Genomic DNA, 21,851 nt, shown 5'->3' with positions numbered 1-21,851 from the left:
GACTCGTTTCAGGAAGCTAGGCTATGTCACTACTTCACTGGTGAGGCATTTGAATATAAACATGTTTTTTTTTTAATCAGAATGCGTTTTTTGGTAGAAATGCCTTCTGGAACGGGAACTGCCTTAAAACTTCTAATGAATGGAATCCCGTTAACGGGATCGATATGACAACAGCCAGTGAAAGTGCAGGGCGCCAAATATAAAACAACAAATCACATAATTAAAATTCCTCAAACCTACATGTATCCTATACCGTTTTAAAGGTAATCTTGTTATTAATCCCACCACAGTGTCGGATTTCAAATAGGCTTTACAGTGAAAGCACCACAAACGATTATGTTAGGTCACCACCAACTCACAGAAAAACACAGCCATTTTTCCAGCCAAAGAGAGGAGTCACATAAAGCACAAATAGAGATAAAATTAATCACTAACCTTTGATGGTCTTCATCACATGACACTCATAGGACTTCATGTTACACAATACATGTATGTTTTTTGATAAAGTTCATATTTATATAAAAAACAATCTCAGTATACATTGGCGCGTTACGTTCACTAGTTCCAAAAACATCCAGTGATATTGCAGAGAGCCACATCATTTACAGAAATACTTATTATAAATGTTGATGAAAATACAATTTTTAGACATGGAAATATAGATATACCTCTCCATAATGCAACCGCTGTGTCAGATTTCAAAAAAACTTTACGGAAAAAGCAAACCATGCAATAATCTGAGACGGTGCTCAGAAAAAAACTAACAATTATCCGCCATGTTGGAGTCAACAGAAATCAGAAATAACATTATAAATATTCCCTTATCCTTGGTGATTTTCATCAGAATGCACTCCCAGGAATCCCAGTTCCACATTAAATGTTTGATTTAGTTCGATAATGTCTATCATTTCTGTCCAAAGAGCTACTTTTGTTAGCATGTTTGGTAAACAAATCCAAAGTCATGAAGCGCGTTCCCTAGTTAAAGACAATGTCAAAAAGTTCCGTTCCTGTCCGTAGAAACATGTCAAACGATGTATGGAATCAATCTTTAAATGTTTTCAACATAAAACGTCAATAATGTTCCAACCGGAGAATTCCATTGTCTTCAGAAGTGCAATGGAACAGAGCTCCCTCTCATGTGAACGCACATGGTCAGAGCATGGTCAGCTCATGGCAGACCTGACTGATTCCTCTCTCATTTGGTCCCACTTCACAGTAGAATCCTCAAACCAGTTTCTAAAGACGGTTGACATCTAGTGGAAGCCTTAGAAAGTGCAACATAACCAATATCCCACTGCGTATTCAATCGGGGCTGGGTTGAAAATGGACCAACCTCAGATTTCCCACTTCCTGTTTGGATTTCTTCTCAGGTTTTTGCCTGTCATATGAGTTCTGTTATACTCACAGACATCATTCAAACAGTTTTAGAAACGTCAGAGTGTTTTCTATCCAATACTAATAATATGCATATATTAGCAACTGGGACTGAGGAGCAGGCCGTTTACTCTGGGCACCTCTGGGCACCTTTCATCCAAGCTACTCAATTCTGCCCCTGCAGCCATAAGAAGTTAATAAGAAACTTGTATGCCATCTGTAAATACAAATACAGTTGTTACATTTACGTGCCTAGTTGGTTTAGCCACTGTAAAAGTCAGGAACCTTCCCACTAGCCATGCTTGGTAGAGATAATGGATGGGCTGGACATGCCGAGAGATGAGTTCGGATTGGTCTGCTATGTAGCACGCTTCTGCCTAATGACAAAGGGCTACTCTATGTGAAGGTAATCCTTTCTAACACAGCTTATTTTTAAGATATCACAATTAACTACAAAAGTGTTGCCCTCCACTTTCTGGAGGACAGTTTTGAAATCAGTGAAATGCCCGGTGGAAACAGAGTATGATAGCTAAGGAGATGGAGAACATTCTGGCGTTTGATTGCAAATATGTGGAGGGAGTCAAAGGGAACACACGAAGGCAGTTGTATAAAACACCTGTCTCCGGATTACATCTTCAAACTAAGGACAACCATGGCATCCGTGACAGAGAGGGAGAAGAGTTCATCCATGGTTATGGGTAATTGAGTCTAGTTAGCTACATTTTCAGATATTATAAGTTTCTCTAATTTTGTCCGAAAGTCGTTTCCATCAAGTTAAAGCATACTGTCAGCTACCTAGTTAACATGACCTAGCTGTATGATCTGTGTAGTAATATTATTTGTATCTCAGGGCCATTTGAATTTCTACATGTCTAAACAAAATACTCCACTATGCAAGGTAACATTTCACTGTACCGTTTACACCTTCTGTATCCTGTGACAAATGCATTTAGATTTTAGTTGATATAGTGTGTGTTTACCAGAGATAGTAATGTGAAGAACAACATGACCTGCACCAAATTCAAAGTAGGATACCACCTTAGGCCAAGTTCTAAAATTCTCCGGGAGAATGCCCTGCTTTTATTTCATCATGATCACATCCGTTAGCTATTTTCTGTCATTTGCTTGCTATCAAGTTGTAAATAATGATCTTGTTGTGAGGTTATTTTCCTGTAACAATGAATACAAATTAGCTGAAGTTAAGACGTTGTCAGCTATATAATATGGTAATTATTTGAACTGGCTAGCCTGCTAACTTAACATTTTGCTAGCTAGCTAACAAGCTAGAAGCAAACCAAAACATTGCTTAGAAAGTTGCATTTTGTTGCCTGGTTTGCTAGATAGACATATACTAAATTCATGTTCAAACGGATGGGTTTATTGGCGTCAAAATATACCAGTTATGCAACCCACATTACTCCCACCTGGCAACCATCATTATGCACACCTGGACTTCATCTGTACCTTGATTACTTCCCCTTTTATTTAGCCCCCAGTAGCCTCAGTCTTCAGGCAGTATTGGTTGGTTTTCATGTTCAGTACGCAGCTCCTGTTTTCTTAATTTGCCTTTCATCATTGTTATTAAACTCTTCTTCTGCACCTGCTACCAGGACTCCCTGTGTAATCATGACAAAGGGCCATTTTTTCAAAAGTGGGTTACATGTTTTTCAACTTTCAAAGCAGAATTCCTTTCCCAGTGTTCCTCAGCTGTAGTGTATGATGTTCCATTTTCTATCTCTGAGTCTCTACTTTTATCCAATGTATAAAAAAAAAACACAATTTCAAGTTTTGCTACTTAAGTCTTGATTGATATGCATATCCTCAAAATGTAGACTACCCAGTCAGTCAGTGTGGTCTGATCTGATTCACAAACCACACGACACGTGTCATACGACACACATTGACTGCTTTTCTTTTGAGACTAAATTACTAACATTTATGTATGTATGTTTGTCCAATGTATGGATGCTGGATTGGCAGTCGCATGCGTGTACATTTTTTTCTACTCTTGTCACTTTAAATCAACGACGTAAAACACATCGATACTGCTAGGCAGGGTTAGAATTAAACACAGATCTTTTTTGGGATGATAGTGGGTTTAAACTTTTTTATTTATTTTAATTTTATAGGAGGTGCCCATGTCATTATTTCCAAATCTTGGGGGGATGCAATGATTTGTTATGGTTTAGTGGTGCTTGGGGAAACAATAACTTGATTCCATAACATCCTAAACCTGTGTGTGTGTGTTCTCTAGTCTAACCCCTTCTTCTCTTCCCCACCTCCACTCCCCCATCAGAGCGACCTGTAGGAGATGGGGAGCGGATGCTGGACGTGCTTCAGCGCTGGGGACAGCACAGGGCAGAGGTGCGCTTCTTCCTGCGTCATGACCGAGCGCCCAGCAGAGAATCAGGTTAGTTCCCAACCACCTAACAGGATGAGATGGATACAGAAGAACAAAAGCATGCCACACACCACACATACAGTACCAGTCAAAAGTTTGGACACACCTACTCATGCAAGGTTTTTTAAATATATATTTTTTAAACCATTTTCTGCAGTGTATAATTATAGTGAAGACATCAAAACGATTAAATGACACATATGGAATCATGTAGTAACCAAAAAAAGTGTTAAATCAAAATCAATATTATGTTTGAGATCCTTCAAAGTAACCACCCTTTGCCTCGATGACAGCTTTGCACACGCTTGGCATTCTCTCAACCAGCTTCATGATGTAGTCACCTAGAATGTTTTTCAATTAGCAGCTGTGCCTTGTTAATTTGTGGAATTTCTTTCCTTCTTAATGCGTTTGAGACACTCAGTTGTGTTGTGACATGGTAGAGGTGGTATAGAGAAGATAGACCTATTTGGCAAAAGACCAAGTCCCTGTTATGGCAAGAACAGCTCAAGTAAGAAAAGATCATCATTACTTTAAGACATGAAGGTCAGTCAATCTTGATGCAAAAAGCATTAAGCGCTGTGTTGAAACTGGCTCTCATGAGGACCGCCACAGGAAAGGAAGATCCAGAGTTACCTCTGCTGCAAAGGATACGTTCATTAGAGTTACCAGCCTCAGAAATTGCAGCCCAAATAAATGCTTCGGAGTTCAAGTAAAAGACACATCTCAACATCAACTGTTCAGAAGAGACTGTGTGAATCAGGGCTTCATGGTCAAATTGCTTCAAAGTAACCACTACTAAAGGACATGAGTAAGAACAGGAGACTTGCTTGGGCCAAGAAACATGAGCAATGGACATTAGACCGGTGGAAATCTGTCCTTTGATCTGATGAGTTTGGCTTCAACCGCCATGTCTTTGTGAGACGCAGAGTAGGTCAACGGATGATCTCTGCATGTGTGGTTCCTACCGTGAAGCACGGAGAAGAAGGTGTGATAGTGTAGTGGTGCTTTGCTGGTGACACTGTCAGTGATTTATTTAGAATTCAAGGCACACATGGCTTTGCTACAACAGCATTCTACAGCGATACGGCATCCCATCTGGTTTGCGCTTAGTCGGACTATTATTTTGTTTTTCAACAGGACAATGCCCCAACACACCTCCAGGCTGTGTAAGGGCTATTTGACCAAGAATGAGAGTGATGGAGTGCTGCATCAGATGACCTGGCCTCCACAATCACCCAAGTGAGATGGTTTGGGATGAGTTAGAGCGCAGAGTGAAAGAAAAGCAGCCAAGTGCTCAGCATATACCTCCTTCAAGACTGTTGGAAAAGCATTCCAGGTAAAGCTGGTTGAGAGAATGCCAAGAGTTTGCAAAACTGTCAAGGCAAAGGGTGGCTACTTTGAAGAATGTAAAATATATTTGTTGAACACTTTTTCTTTTGTTACTATATGTGTTGTTTCAATTGTCTTCACTATTATTCTTATACAATGTATAAAATAGTAAAAATAAAGAAACCCTTGAATAAGTAGGTGTGTCCAAACTTTTGACTTGTACTGTATATATACACGTTCAGAAACAAACGAGACAGTGTAAAGACACAGCCCTCTTATCAATTACGTGACAAGTTGTTAGAAAGTAGAAACTCGGATGGCCCTCCCTCCCCACAAGACATGGATTGTACAACAGAAGCCTAAGACCCCCTTGATCCACATATGCCTACAGATTGCTATTACAAGTCTTCAAATTCCAGACAAGCCTTCATTGACCTAATGCTCCAGGGCTGTCATTGTGAAGGGGTGTTCAAATCACATCTCTATAAATGATTTAGTCCTCTGGTGGTGGGGATCCTCTCAGCCCCTCGTTGCGTAACTACTAAGCCCTTGACCCCTCACAGCTTGGATCCGGCTCTGGGATTAGATGGCTGTTTTCCTTTCTTGACATTTTAGCCTGTTCTTTTTTTCCCCCACACTTTTAGCTTGTTTGTACTTAGGCCATGTCTTCGTAGTTGGCTCACATTGCGTTCTTTCCGATAGAGTTAGTTAGCCTTGTTAGTTAGCTTTGTGATACAATCCGCTAACTAAGCATTTTGTTTTCTCCTATAGAGAGGGCTTAGCCTTTTTTTTCTCCCATCCCCTTTCTTCTTTCTCATAAAATGAGCTTAGCTAGCTACCAAAAGAGATGGCTATTTGCTCCATTAAGTTAACTAAGTTAATTTGCCAATGTGATATCATTACCTTGTAGGCTAATTATTTGTCCAGAGTTAGTTTTAGCGTATTATTTTGCCCCAGAGTAGTCCCCAGGCATAGCCCATGATTGTAACAGAGGTTGTCCAAAACTTTTTTTTAAGTTATTTGGTAAAGGCTTTATCTTGGGCCGGTGCTCAAGGGATTAGATCAGGTTCATTGGCTCCCTAAAACCTCCCCAACCACACACATACGCTACGCATGTGCACCTACACACATTCTGACTCCATGAGCAGCTCCTCAGAAACCCAGAGTGCTGTAGTAAATTTGGAGATTATGACCTGTCTCTGGCGACACTGATCTCTTTGTGCTGGCTGAGTGGTTTAACTCGTTGCTAATGCTGGCCAGTCTGTATTTGTGTAACCTCCTTGTGAACCCTACTCTCCAGCTGAAGGAACCTTTTGCAGAACGTGTGTCAGTGTATGGTATCTGAGCGAGCAGTCGCTTTTTCAGTCACTCATATCAGCTTTAATTCCAACGAACACTTTGCGAGAGTTTCTCATAGTTTCCTAAGCAGACTTGGTGGCTTTTTAATGTTTCCAGTCCCCCAAGAAACTTCTGCTACTTTACTATTTTCTCCGATTGTCTTTGACTGAGGTTTTGGTGTGTTTCAGGTGGCTCCCGAGGATCAGACTCAAAAAGGAATGGAGTGAAGAGCCCCTCAGATAGACGGATGGAGAACGGGGTGAGTTCAGAAACCATTGACTTTAGACAAACACTTGGAGACCTTTTTAAAACAGTTTTTCATTCAGTCACTCACCGTGTGCAGTATACAGTTGTATACAGTTAGTGTACATGTGCATTTCCTATCCTATGATTCGTTGGACTGGGCTATGTTTGACCATTTCCTCTACCTGCTCTTGGTATGCTGGTGTTAGTTTCAGACTTTTGAACCTGTAACAGCTATAGCTTCCAAAGACAAGGAGCGAGAAAAACGGGTTTGGTTACTCCTGTGTCACCAATCGCGCAAAAAGAAATCCCTATATTTGAGCTTGTGCTATTTACCCACATGCAGAGACTGTACTTGTTCTGCTTGGCTTCAGGCCTGTCCTGACAGATGCAAAACACATACTTCTCTTGGTTTGGAGTGAGAGAGAGAGAGAGAGAGAGAGAGAGAGGGTGTTTGTACGTAGACTATTCAGTGTTTGTCTTACATTACCAACTCTCGTGTGTGTGTGTGTGTGTGCGCGCGTTGGCGTGTGTAACTGACTCTCTGTCTGTTGTGCAGGTGCCGGCCCCACGGATGGACATGACTCTGGCTGAGCTGCAGGAAATGGCTGCCAGACAGCAGCAGCAGATAGATGCACAGCAACAACTCCTCGCCTCCAAGGTAACAAGGGAGGGAGGGTAGAAAGAAAGAGAGGGGGGTGGAAAGGGGCTAATGAGACATGGATGAAGAAGGAAACCAAAAGCGAGCAAGTGGGGTCAGATGAAAGAGGGAGATGCTGAGAGAAAGTGAAAGAGGGTGGGTAAAGTGATGGAAATAAATGGAGAGATTGAAAAACAGAGATGGGGTGAGACAGAGGAAGGGGACTATTAAAGACGAGGACAAAGTGATAGAGAAAAGTTGAGAAGGGGAGTCATCAGGGAGAATTTTTTTTTAAGGAATAGGAAGAGATTGCAAGATAACCCTTTTGATGAAGCATCTGGTTCATGGGATGGCCTTGAGCAGGTGGAGTGATGGAGAAGGTAACAAACAGGAAAATCTGTATGCAAATCTGTATGCATGCGTGTGTGTGCATGTGTGTATTGTGTGTATACAGCATATACAGTAGTCTAGTGAGTGTGCGTTGGGTCAGTGCAGATAGTTTGGGTAACAATTATTTTACTATTTAGCAGTCTTATGGCTTGGGGGTCCGAGTGAGTTTATAAAAACTGTCATCTCCTACCATTTTGATAGATTGGAGACTGTCAGAAAACGTGGTTGTAACATTAATAATTTGGTTGTTATTCCATTGGTTCCCTCGAGGCAGAGTGGCCCACACTCATTGAATATGCCGCTTTTAAATGTTAGAGCAATCACAACTAAAACCTTTTCTTGTGAATGACCTCCATTACTGAGTGCAAAGTTGATTGCATGTGTCTCACTGAAACATGGCTGTCATCACTGAAACATGGCTGTCATCAGACTGTTGTGCTGCTCTTATTGAATTTTACCCCCCCGGACTACAGCTTTTCATATTCTAACAGAAAAAGGTGTGGGGTCAGCCTCTATTTTTACTAATGCTCTCCGCTGTAAGGACATTTCGTTTGGCAACTTTGGGTGTTTTAAGCATCATGTTTTACTGTTTAATTGTCAGCCACCAGTACTGGCCATCACCCTGTATAGGCCGCCAAAGCACAGCCCCACTTTCTTTACTGATGTATCTGAACTATTGTCTATTGTCCTTAAGAACTATGGCAAAGTCATTGTCTTGAGTAATTTTAATATTCATGTTGACAAAGAGACTGACTCCAAGGCCATTGAACGTATGAATCTTTTGAGCTCTATGGACTTTACCCAACATGTTACTGTGCCCACCCATAAACAAGGCCTGGTTATTACCAAGGGGCTTTCTTTTGACATGTCCTCTTTTGTTTGTTGCTTTACCTGATCACCAATGTGTATTTTTTACTACCTTGATGCCCATAGCACAGGATAATACTGAATGCATTAATTAAGAAACGCTATCTGACCTCTGAAGTTGCTGCAGATTTTTAGTGTATGAACAATACTCCACCTTCCTCTTTTGATGATTTAATTGATCACTTTAATATCAAATTAAGGGCAACCATTGATGCCATAGCTCCAGTAAAGTTGAAAAAGGCCACATCCAAACATAGAGCCCCTTGGATGAGTGAGGAAACTAATCAATTTAAGAGAAATTGCAGAAAGGCAGAGCGGAAGTGGAGAAAGTCAAAGTTGCAGGTCCGTTATGCTATTCTGAGAGAGCAAGTTGGCATGTACAGCACCAGTCAAACGTTCGGACACACCTACTCATTCAAGGGTTTTTCTTTATTTTTACTATTTTCTGCATCTCATTCATGCCTTACTGCATTACATGTCTGAAATGTGCTGCAAGAATAAATATAGATTTGATTTGATTAACCAGGAGAGCGGCCAAGTTAACATGCCTTGCTGGAAAATACCCTACTGTTTTAAAGTATGACCTTTCTCAGGAAATACATGTCACATTTATGGCACAATGAGTAGTTCATTGTTAAACATTGACTGTAGTGATATTAAAATGTTCAATTATATCCAATGACAGGTACTGTATGAAAACAGGTCATAGATACACCAAAATGTACATACATGTACAATTATATAGTAGGCTGTCAATTAAATGATGAAGTAAAAAAATGACTTTGTTCGGGGAAGGTGTAAGAGCAGCTGCTATGGTTTATAAAACAACATGCCTCCGTAACCATCCTCTTTCTTTTCTCTTACTCTCCCCTCCACAGGTGCAGTGTCTGCTACCTGAAGCCACAGCAGAGGCAGCAAAAACACTGTAATAAAGCAATCTCTCCTCCTGTCTTTAGGAGCAGCGTCTGCGCTACATGAGGCAGCAGCAGCAAGCGTCCGAGCAGGAGAAGTTGCAGCGTCTCAAGGAAAATGTGGAGAACCAGGAGACCAGGCTGAAGAAGGTCCGGGCCCTCAAGGGCCAGGTGGAGCAAAAACGCCTCAGCAACGGCAAGCTAGGTGAGCACAGTGCTGCTATGAATGGGCAAGGGATTGGTTGTTGTTTGGATTGATTGAGCGGTGAATTGATTGGTGGATTTGTGTAGGATGACTGACTGATCGATTGGTTCTAACCTCCCCTCTCTCGTCTTTAGTGGAGGAGATAGAGCAGATGAACAGTCTGTTCCAACAGAAGCAGAAGGAGCTGGTGGTGGCTGTGTCCAAGGTGGAGGAGCTCAGCAGACAGCTGGAGATGCTCAAGAATGGCAAGATGGACTCCTTCCACGACAACCAGAGCTCTGTGGCTGAACTGGACCTCCTCTACAAGGAGCTACAGGTGTGTATGATTGGAGTTTGCAGATGAGGGACAATTGAACATTCCATTGTACTTGAACTAAATCCCAGGAGCTCAGTTGTTAGAAAGGGTTTTACAAATGCGTTCTATTTAGCCCAGGTCTGATTTCAAATCACGTACATTTTGTATGTGGCTTGTGTGGGACTCAAACCCTGAACTATCTCTACTACCATGCCCTAACTAATCAACTGAGCCATCAGAACCACTGGTTCATAGCCTCATACAGTGCCTTCAGAAAGTATTCACACCCCTTGACCTTTTTGACATTTTGCTATTTTACAGCCTAAATTTAAAATGAAATTGCGATTATTATTTTCTTTTTTGGTCACTGGCCTACACACAGTACCCCATGATGTCAAAGTGGAATAATGTTTTTCGAAATGTTTACAAATGAATTAAAAATGAGCTGAAATGTCTTGAGTTAATAAGTATTCAACCCCTTTGTTATGGCAAGCCTAAATAAGTTTAAGAGTAATAATTTGCTTAACAAATCACATAAGTTGCATGGACTCACTCTTTGTGCAATAAGAGTGTTTAACATGATATTTGAATGACTACCTCATCTCTATACTCCACACATACAATTATCTGTAACCAGGGACCAGGGAGGTTTCCAATGCCTCTCAGAGAAGAGCACCTATTGGGAAATGGGTAAAATAAAACAAAAACAAATCAGACGTTGAATATCCATTTGAGCATGGTGAAGTTATTAATTACACTTTGGATGCTGCATCAATACACTCAGTCACTACAAACATACAGGCGTCCTTCCTAAAAACCTAGCTCAGTCTACCTTCCAACAAACACTGGGAAACAAATTCACCTTTCAGAAGGAAAGCCTAAATCACAAGCCCAAATATACACTGGAGTTGCTTACCAAGACGACATTGAATGTTCCTGAGTGGCCTAGTTACAGTTTTGACTTAAAACGGCTTGAAAATCTATGGCAAGACTTGAAAATGGCTGTCTAGCAATGATCAGCAACCAACTTGACAGAGCTTGAAGATTAAAAAAAAAAGAATTATGTGCAATTGTATTGTACAGTCCAGGTGTGCAAAGCTCTTAAAGACTCACAGCTGTAATCGCTGCTAAAAGTGATTCTAACATTTATTGACTCAGTGGTCTGAATACTTATGTAAATCATATATTTCTGTATTTAATTTTCAGTCAATTTGCTAACATTTCTAAAAACATGTTTCACTTTGTCATTATGTGGTATTGGATGTAGATGGGTGAGAAACAAAATACATTTTAGCAATTTTTTAATTCAGACTGTAACAGACTTCAGACTTCAAAATGTGGAATAAGTCTAGGTGTAGGAATACTTCTGATGGCACACTGTATGTCCTCTACCCTGTCCTCCATCCTAGTTCAGCTCTCTGACATGTCATCTCTTGTCCCCTCTAGCTGCGTAACAAGCTGAACCAGGAGCAGAACTCAAAGCTGCAGCATCAGAGAGAGAGTCTGAACAAGCGCAACCTGGAGGTGGCGTCTATGGACAAACGGGTCAGTGAGCTCCGAGACCGCCTCTGGAAGAAGAAGGCCGCTCTGCAGCAGAAAGAGAACCTGCCTGTGAGTGTACACACACACACACACACACACACACACACACATACACACACACATACACACACACACACACATACACACACACACACATACATAGTGTACATGCACACATACTGTACACACACAAACACATGTGCACTCGCACACACACATGCGCACAAATGAGTGCAGAACTACTTCTTTGACATCTCAAGACTTTGTGAAAGAAATGGAAATGTTTATCGTGAAGCACACCCTATCAAAATTGATAACCTGAGCGCCCCCTTGGGGCTGCAGAGTATAAACACAACTGTATTTTGTTTACCTCTGAAAGCCCCAGATGCCCTGGCCCTCAGAGCCGGCCTCTATCAAAAAAGTAAGACGCCTCAAACCTGTCTCTTGTTGCCTTTCTGCACTGACAAACAAATCACTGACCCACAGGACTGAAATGCACTCAGATATCTCCTTCCACAGTTCACTTTTTCAATCTCTCTCTATTCAGTGTTCTTCAACCCTCGTCCCTGGGACCCACATAGTGGGGAGATGCTTTTCCCAGCCCAGTACTAACACCTGATTAAGATATTTTAGTGCTTGGCTGGAGCAAAAGCCTGCACCCCGGTGGCTCCCAAAGATCAGGATTGAAGGACATGAATGGCATGGACTGAATCATTGTTTTGATCCTTGTCACGGGTTTGATTTTTCTATCTCAGTTTACATTTAACATTCCATCTCTTCAGCCCAACTTGGCAAAAACAACTCCAGGAGAGGGGAGGAGACTAGAGCTTAGGCAGGCAGACAGACAGGAATGCCAGAGGAGATGGTATCACTGCCTGGTATCTCTCTGCCCCTCTTCCTCTGAATTGTTTTTGACTCCCGTGGTTTCCACTGCACTTTTTAATCTATGTAAACATGGAACTTTTTAATCTGTCTTTGAAAGATTTTGAGGAAATTGTCTGGACACAGGAGATTTGCTGTAGCTATTAGTGTACTAGAACACGTCAAATAGAAACTCAGAGTGGTTGTGGATGATTTGCTCAGGCACTCAAATTCTTAAATTGTGTTAGTAAATCCCAGGCATGATTTATTATGATTTTACATGTTTCATGTGGTGGGTAATTTACAAAATCTACAAACTCTATCCTCGATCAATGGTATTTTAATAGAGAAACAAAACCACTGTCAAATGAATAGCCAACACCCTTTACTTTCCTCCTTTAACTCTATCATGTTGTCTCTCAATCAAACTAACTTAATGTGGGGAGTCTAGATTTACAGTGCCTTCAAAAAGTATTCATACCCCTTGACTTATTCCACATTTTGTTGTTAGAACCTGTATTCAAAATTAATTAAATATATATATATTTTTTTTTACCCATCTACACACAATACCCCATAACTATAAACTGAACAAATGTTGGCAAATGTATTGAAAATGAAATATAGAAATATCTACTTTACATAAGTATTCACACCCCTGAGTCCATACTTTGTTGAAGCACCTTTTGCAGCTATTACAGCTGTGAGTCTTTCTGTGTAAGTCTTAAGGAGCTTTCAACACCTGGAAGGTGCAACATTTGCCCATTTATTTGAAAATTATTATATGCCATTGGTTTTTGATCATTGCTTGACAACCATTTTCAAGTCTTAGGTTTTCTTGTAGATTTAAGTCAAAACTGTAACTCGGCCACTCATGAACATTCTGTATTTTTGGTTAACAACTCTAGTGTAGATTTGACCTTTTGTTTTAGGTTATTGTCCTGCTGAAAGGTGAATTAATCTACCAGTGTCAGATGGTGGGCAGACTGAACCAGGTTTCCTCTAGGATTTGCCTGTGCTTAACTCCATTCTTTAAAAAAAATCCTGAAACATTCCCCAGTCCTTAACAATTACAAGCATACCCATAACATGATGCAGCCACCGCCATACTTGCAAGTATGGAGCGTGTAACTCAGTAATGTGTTGTATTGGATTTTCCCCAAACATAACACTTTGTAGCCACACTGTTGTTGATGTTTTCTCCAATCACAGCCAATAAACTGGTGAAATCCCTGAGCGGTTTCCTTCCTCTCCAGCAACTGAGTTAGGAAGGACACCTGTATCTTTTTAGTGACTGGGTGTATTGATACACCAACCCAAGTGTAATTAATAACTTCACTTTGCTCAAAGGGATATTCAATAGCTGTTTTTTTTATCCATCGACCAATACTGTAGGTACCCTCCTTGGTATTTTGTGGTTGAATTTGTGTTTGAAATTCATTGCATGGCTGAGGGACCTTACAGATAATTGTATGTGTGGGGTACAGAGATAAGGTAGTCATTCAACAATTATGTTAAACACTATTATTGCACACACAACTTATTATGTGACTTGTTAAGCACATTTTTACCCCTAAACATATTTAGGCTTGCCTTAACAAAGGGTTGACATTTCAGCTTTTCATTTTTAATTTAGTTGTAAAAAATGTCATAAAACACAATTCCACATTATTAAGTGTTGTGTGTGTAGGCCAGTGACATAGAAAATCTAAATTTAATCCATTTTCAATTCAGGTTGTAACACGACAAAATGTGGGAAAAGTAAATGGGTGTGAATACTTTCTGAAGGCACTTTATCTGTCCAGTTGAGTAACTTTATGCCTACTAATCCAAGTTTTATAATTTAAAGGGACATTTCCCAAATGTTAATCTCCTGCACCATCCAAACATCAACATAATATTATGTGAAAATGCCAGGATTATATGTGTTGTAGTCATAAAGATACACACAAAGTGTTTTTAGATAATATCATCAGAAAACCATCTGGTGTGTATTATGTGATTTTAACCAACTACTACTAACCTTTGCCTACTCATAGTTGGTTAAATCACAGGATGCAGTGACACACAGATGGTGTCACCAGAAACACTTAATTTCTTTTTTTTTTTTACTTAACATAGAAACGCACCATTTTCACATTTTGGTATGGTGCTGGAGATGAAGTTGAAAATGTTTCCTTAAAAGTGTGCATGATACGGATCACAATATTCCCTATGATATTCATATGATATTTGCATAGAGAATGTCATAAAGTATATATTAAGCTGTATATGTGCAAATGTGACCGACTGCCTTGATTCGGTCTTATGTAGCAACATTAGAAAGTGTGTGTTTTTTACATTAGATAAAATAAACTCAGAGCTAGAGCATGGTATATCGTACACTGCAGTTGAGGAACAATAGGAAAGTAATTCTGGTTTTAAAGTTGATAAACTTGTAACTCCACTTTTGAGAAAATGTCCCTTGAATATTTTGGTACACCTACTGAAGATCTCTTTGTCTAAACCCATTCAGTATCGTTCACACCCTCTTAAGCCCCACCCAACTCTTTAAGGATTCGCATGTGAGGCCATGTGGTAATCAAATAAAATCTATGTTAATTTGTCACATGCACAGGATACAGGTGTCAGCGGTACAGTGAAGTGGTTACTTGCATAGTAGCAATATCAAAAACAGAAGTGTCCAGATAAAAATATTTTATAAATATTTTATAATTAATAGATGACGCTTACCCGACACACTAAATTATTGGGTCATCTGAAGGAAATGCTATAACCACCCCCCATACACATCTAGCTAAATGGATGGGTTACACTTGTCTAGACATGTACACATGTTCATGAAATCCAGTAGATGGCCGCAATCAACCTCAGACACACCTGGCTAATGTAATGGGTCATGTAATAATCAATTTGAAGTGTAGTCTTTTTGTTTAGACATGTAGCTAGCTAGGTAGCTAGCTAATCAACGAACCTGCATAATCCCAACTCATACTACTATCAATACAAACATTGTCATAGATGTAGTTTGAATTTGTAGGCAGCTAAAGCTAACAAAGTAGGTTCAATGTTAGCTAGCTAACATTAGGCTATTACTAGCAATGCAAATGGGTTTCTGATTTTAAAAATATCACTACACATATCATACAAGTAATGTTAGCTAGTGAGCCAGCAAGCTAACGTTTCCTCGCTAACTAACATTATGCCTTAACTTGCAATTAAAAACGACTTTCTGACAAAATTATAAACATATCTGAAAATATAGCTAGACTCTTACCCGTATTCATGGATGAATGCTTCACGGCAGACTGGAACCATTTAACTCCATTTTAATTGTAGCTACATATTGTTTGACCAGCGTTGTGTCAAGTCACTCCGGTTCACATTGACCGTGGTGTGTGCAGAAAGTAGCCCATCACTTTTTCCAACTGATCTGTTGGAAATTCAGAGCATCAATGTTGTTGAGGAAAGTAGAACACTTTTGTTGTTCTCAATGGCTAACTTTATATATTTCAAAAACAGCGAGGTAGAAAAGACTGTCAACACTCATGTTATAGACAGAAGCATGCTACATGGCAGACCAATCCAAACTCATCTCTCGACATGTCCAGCCCATTCATTATCTCAGCCAATCATGGCTAGCAGGAAGGTTCCTGTATTTATCCGTGGCTAAACCAACTAGGCTCGTAATTTTAATAATTGTTTTCATATTTATGGAGGGAATACAAGTTTGTTATTAAGGCATTTCTGCCAAAAAACGCATTCTGATCAAAAATAAATGTTTACGTTCAAATGCCACTCCTGTGAAGTAGTGACTGTTGGTAAAATTATGATTAAATGACTGAACAAATCATTTTAAATGGAACTGTAACTAAGTAAAACTTATACTCTGTTTTACTATATCTGATTAACAATATGAGTTCATTAGAAGGGATTGTGAGACACGGACAAGGAGTAATTAAAGTTAGTGAACACCATTCCAACTAGGAAGAAACTAATGGGTTGGGGACTGTGTAAACATATTAGGTCGTTAACCTAGCGTTGAACCTACAGAAACTTAGCTCTGGGGTTTTTAGATAAGGCAGTGAGTGCATTCCTAGGTTTTCTGTTAATTAGAACTGTCAGCTCAGTGGTGATCGATAATGTTGAGGGGTCAAAAGTTACCTGGGAGTGTGTTAGTAAGTTAGAATGAACTTTTCACCTCACTTTGTCCCGGTCGAGAGGAGGGGATTCTGTTAAAGCAATGAAGTGACGTCATGATCTGTATGTAAACTGTTGCTCGTGGTTAAATGTCAGCGCGCTCCGAGAATAAATTCTGTTACCTATTATTGAAAGACTGGTCTGCGTCTATTTTATGCAAAGAATCTTACAAATTCTCATAAAATAGAATAAGGGTTTTCAATTAATGAAAGCACATTGGCATAATTAAATTACAGTAACAGTGACGTACGACATACGCCTAGTTTCCTGAAACGAGTCACAAATAGTCTGCTTTTGTAAACTGCTTTGGATGAAAGTGTATACTAAGCAAAACACTCTATGCCATGAGACCACCCTCCAATCTGCAGTGCTAAAACTCACAGAATGAATCATTCAACCACATACCATAGTGGAATTAATCCTCACCTTCCGTGAGAACTATAAAATAAATGAAAATACAGTTAAGCACACTCTTACAACTGTCTTGTCTTATGAGTCACTTATTAGCTTGATATAACTCTGAAGTGCTTACATACATAAAAAACGTTTAGCTGGAGATAACAGTATCAGATTAAACACATGAATCAAAGAAAAATACTTCATTGGATGCTTATTACGTAAGGGAGGAAATCAAACTTCAGACCTCTTATTCCTGGCATGAATTCACACTTCATCCTTAATTATTATAACGTTACCATCCTAACATACATGCTTCAACCTTTACGAACTACACCCGAAGACATGAAAAACCTAGCTAACCCAGCGTGAGATTGCCTTCACTCAACAAGTGTGTGGCTACCATAATAATCTCTGTTACAACAGTTCTTGGCCACATAGTTCTGCTTGTCTTACCATTTCCCTCGCATATCGAACACGTAAACAATTCAAACAAAAAAACAACGACATAGACTGACAGGTTAATTGTCAGTTACACTCGCACCAATCACCTGTGATTTCTGTGAAGGGGTTCTGCAGTTCTGGGTCATTGTCAGATCTCTCCCACCTTAATTTGTCCTTTGGGAAGTTTCTCCTGCCAAAGAAAGTCTGTACCTGTGAACCAGTTGGAAGCCATGAGCTGTTCTGATGTGAGACCTCTGGAAGCGTGATCCGCAGGATTCTCTTGAGAGGTCACATATCTCCATTCTTCGGGATCTGTTCTTTGCTTAATGCATTGAATACGGTTAGCTACAAAGATGTGGAATCTTCTGGCTTCATTGTTGATGTAGCCAAGAACTACATTTGAGTCTGTCCAGAAGTATTCCTGTAGACCTTGTTTTTCTAGCTCCTTTTTGAGCATGTCACTTGTTCGAACAGCTACCACCGCTGCTGAAAGTTCCAGTCGTGGTATGGTCATAACCTTGGAAGGGGCGACTCTCCACTTCCCCATAACTAGGGAGCAATGAACTTATCCTGCTGTGCTGATTGTTCTGAGCACTCTGGAATGAGTTATGAGCACTCTGGAACTTGTCTGATGCGACACACCAGAGTTCACCAAGTGCTCTCTCCGTGTGTGGTTCACCCATAGCCATATCCAGGTCTTTGATACCCTCTGCACGTTCTTCTTTGGGAATTGTAGCTATAAATTCATTGCTGTTGGAGATAAACTTGTGCACCCGAAGTTTGCCGATGCTGCAAAGATCCCTTGCTTCTTTCACCAGCTGGGCCGCTTCAGCTACAGACGATACGCTCATCAACCCATCATCAACATAAAAGTTCCTTTCTATAAACTGGATAGACTCCTCGCTGAAGCTTCCTCGTCCTTAGGCAGCAATATGTTTGAGACCATAGTTGGCGCAACCAGGAGATGAAGCTGCGCCGAACAAGTGGACCTTCATACGATACACTGAGGTTTGAGTCTCTAGATCTCCGTTCTCCCACCAAAGGGAATGCAGATAATCTTGGTCTTCTGCTTTCACATGAAACTGGTGGAACATGCGCTCCATGTCACACATGATTGTGACTGGACCCTTACGGAAACGGCAAAGGACACCCAGCAATGTGTTTGTCAACTCTGGACCAGTAAGGAGATGGTCATTCAAGGATGTCTCTCTAAACTTCTCTGAGCAGTCAAAGATGACTCGTATCTTCCCAGGCTTTTGTGGGTGATAAACCCCATGGTGCGGGATGTACCATGCTGGATGCTTGTTCATTTCATCCTCGGAGACCTTCTCAGCATCTCCACAAGCTATGTTCTCTTCCATGAAGGTTGTGTAGTCCTTGTAGTACTGCTTGTGTCTCCTTATCCTCCTTTCAAGGCACTTGAGTCGGTGAACTGCACATGTCTTATTGTTCGGCAGGTTGGGTCTTTCTTCCTTAAACGGCAGAGGCATCTCGTAATGTCCATTGTCCTTGCATCTGATGCCTGCTTTCATTTTTGTCAGGAACCAGATATCCTCTTGAGATATGAGGTCCTCTTCTGCGGCTCTGTTGAAGTCAGATTCAAGCGTCTTGATAATGTCCAGTGCTGTCATTACCTCTCTTACGTGTGTTCTACAAAAATAGTGTACTTGATTTGTGAGATTGGAAGAAGATTGAAGTCTTGGCATCACCGGTCTAACGATAACCCGGTGACTCACTCCAATAGCATCGCCATAGTCGATGCATGGCTTTCCACGGCTGACTATGCTCCAGCCAAGGTCTGTTCTGCAAAAGGCTGATTTCCCTTACAGACACAAGTTCTCTTATAAGGAAAGCCTGGGAGCAGTTGTAGCCAATTAAGAGGCCGACATCATAGTTCTGTTGAGGAGCAATCTCCTCTGCAATGTGTTCAAGATGAGACCGTGTTCTTGTAATCTCTGGAGTGGGAATATGATCTCTGTTTGCGGTAATAAACTCTCTCGAGTAGGTCGTTGGCAGAGGGATTTTCTTCTCCAAGAAAAACCCTCTAACCTGCAAACCAGACAGCTTCTGGCAGGGCACAATGGTATTCACTGAAGCCATTGTAGAGAGTTTCAGTTGTACTGGCTCCTTCCTTGTATTGAGAGCTTTTGTTGTCTCTTCAAGGATAACAGTGGTGTCGCTCTGGGTGTCAAGAAGTGCGTACATGAGAACTTCACAATCTGGCTCGCTTGTGGTTGACACCCATACTGGAATGATTGTGGAGGTTTGAGTGGTGTTAATGTCCCTTACGACTCTGTTAGATATGGCCTCACTTGACGCTCTTGTCCCCTTATCTTGTGGGGGCTCTTTCTTTTCCCTTGACCATTCTTTAGTACGATCTTCGTTCATGCAGGATGGATGCCTCCTCTGACACATGTCACAGGTGTTCCTGTTATCACAATCTTTCAAACGATGCCCAGGCCTTAAACAGCCGAAGCACATTTTATTTCCTTGAACAAACTTCTGTCGCTCTGTGGTGGGCTTATCCAAGAACTTCCAACATTTGTGGAGACTGTGACCTGACTTCTCACTGAAGACACAACTAGTAACAGTACCTTTTTCATCAGAGTTAGTTGCTAATACCCTTGCTCCAGGGCTTTGAATCCTTGGCGTCTTAGGTTTCCCATCTTCACTTGGTTTCAAAGCGTATAGGGATGTTACAGGATTGCAAGCGATCTTGGCTTCTCTCGTGAGAAACTTCACAAACTGGCTGAAGCTAGGAAAGGTCTCAGTTTCTTCTAAGATGTATATGACCTTTGTATTCCATCTTAAAGTTAGGCAATCTGGATGTTTAGCGAGGATCTTTTGGTTTTCATTACAGTCATTAAGCACCTCAATGCCCTTATTCTGAGACATAGCAGCCTCACAGCTGCGAAGAAAGTCTACAAGGTTTCTAAGTTCAATACTGTCCTTGGATCCTATCTTAGGCCATGCTTTGAGCTTATCTCTGAAGGACTTGGCGATAAGGAATTCTGTAGTTTTAGTCAGAATTATCACCTTCCATGAGAACTATAAAATAAATGACACTCTTACAACTGTCTTGTCTTATGAGTCACTTATTAGCTTGATATAACACTGAAGTGCTTACATCAAAAACGTTTAGCTGGACATAACAGTATCAGATTAAACACATGAATAAAAGAAAAATACTTAATTGGCTGCTTATTACAGAAGGGAGAAAATCAAAAACACTTTTTATTCCTGGCATGAATGTACGCTTCATCCTTAATTATTATAACGTTACAATCCTAACATACACGCTTCAACCTTTACGAACTACACCTGAAGACATGAAAAACCTAGCTAACCCAGCGTGGGATTGCATTCACTCGACAAGTGTGTTGCTACGATAATAATCCCCGTTACACGTAGTTCCGCTTGTCTTACCATTTCCCCCACATAGCGAACACGTAAGCAATTCAAGCAAAAAACAACAACATAGACTGACAGGTTAATTGTCAGTTACAACCAGTAGAAAATAATGTAATACATTATTAAAGAAGTCCACCATCTTTTGAAGTCCTCCTATGTTGAAGGGAAGAGCTGAGGTAAAGAAAGGGAGAGAGCTGAAGAGGTAAAAGTGTAATATGTATGTACTGTAGTTATTACAGATGAAAGCAAAGAAGCTGAAGGCTGAATAGAGCAGGACTCTTTGAGGAGGGGATTTAGTGACAGTCTGCCTCGAATTATAATGAGCAGGGCTTTTTCAGGCGGCCACAAAGAGCTGTTACATTTACCCTTCTCTCTGGCCAACGACACAGCAAGGGTCTGTCTGACATCACCTGGAAGGCATGTTTCAAACACATTGGTTGCGAAACGCTAGCCTGAAAGATGTCAGCCTAGATTCACCTCACCTCGCTCTGTCTGAACATATGGGAGGAACTGATCAATAGCGACTTATGTTCTTCTATGGGGTTTGACTACTAGTGTGTTCAACTGCTGTTGCATTTTGTGTTTTTGTTTTCTCAAGAATGGCTACCCTGGTAAGGAGAGGGCTTCAAAAGACGCTCATCCCCAGGTACAGTAACTAATGGCAGAGCTGGACCTGACATAGACACACACTGATCTCTTCAGCATGACTTGGTAGAGCAGCAGCAGCCGTAGGATTATCTGCATTTCTGTTTCCAGTAGCGGAGTTCAGTTGATTTGATCTTGTTTTAAAGGGCACGGGCTTGACTTATTTAATCTGCTCTGTTGCGTAAGACCTAATTTTACACAACTGCTAAAGTTTTTTTTTTCTGAACCAAAAACTTTCGGAGAAAGACTTTGGTTATATTGGAACGTAAAAGAGAGCTGATAGTTTGGTCTGTGTTTTTTTTCTAAATGTTTCAGAGTTCAACTTGATCAGGCTTTATGTGGGGTAGTTGGAGTATTTT

The 21,851-nt window shown here is 40.6% G+C and overlaps 1 pseudogene; it reads left to right on the top strand.

Moving 5' to 3' along the window:
• Positions 1–21,851, top strand: part of LOC115113228 (apoptosis-stimulating of p53 protein 2-like) — a 54,114-nt pseudogene that overhangs the window by 16,239 nt on the left and 16,024 nt on the right.

Source organism: Oncorhynchus nerka, linkage group LG28, assembly GCF_034236695.1.
Source record: "Oncorhynchus nerka isolate Pitt River linkage group LG28, Oner_Uvic_2.0, whole genome shotgun sequence".
Classification (NCBI taxonomy): Eukaryota; Metazoa; Chordata; class Actinopteri; order Salmoniformes; family Salmonidae; genus Oncorhynchus; species Oncorhynchus nerka.
Note: the sequence above shows the minus strand (reverse complement) of the source record. Positions and strands in the feature narration are given on the sequence as shown.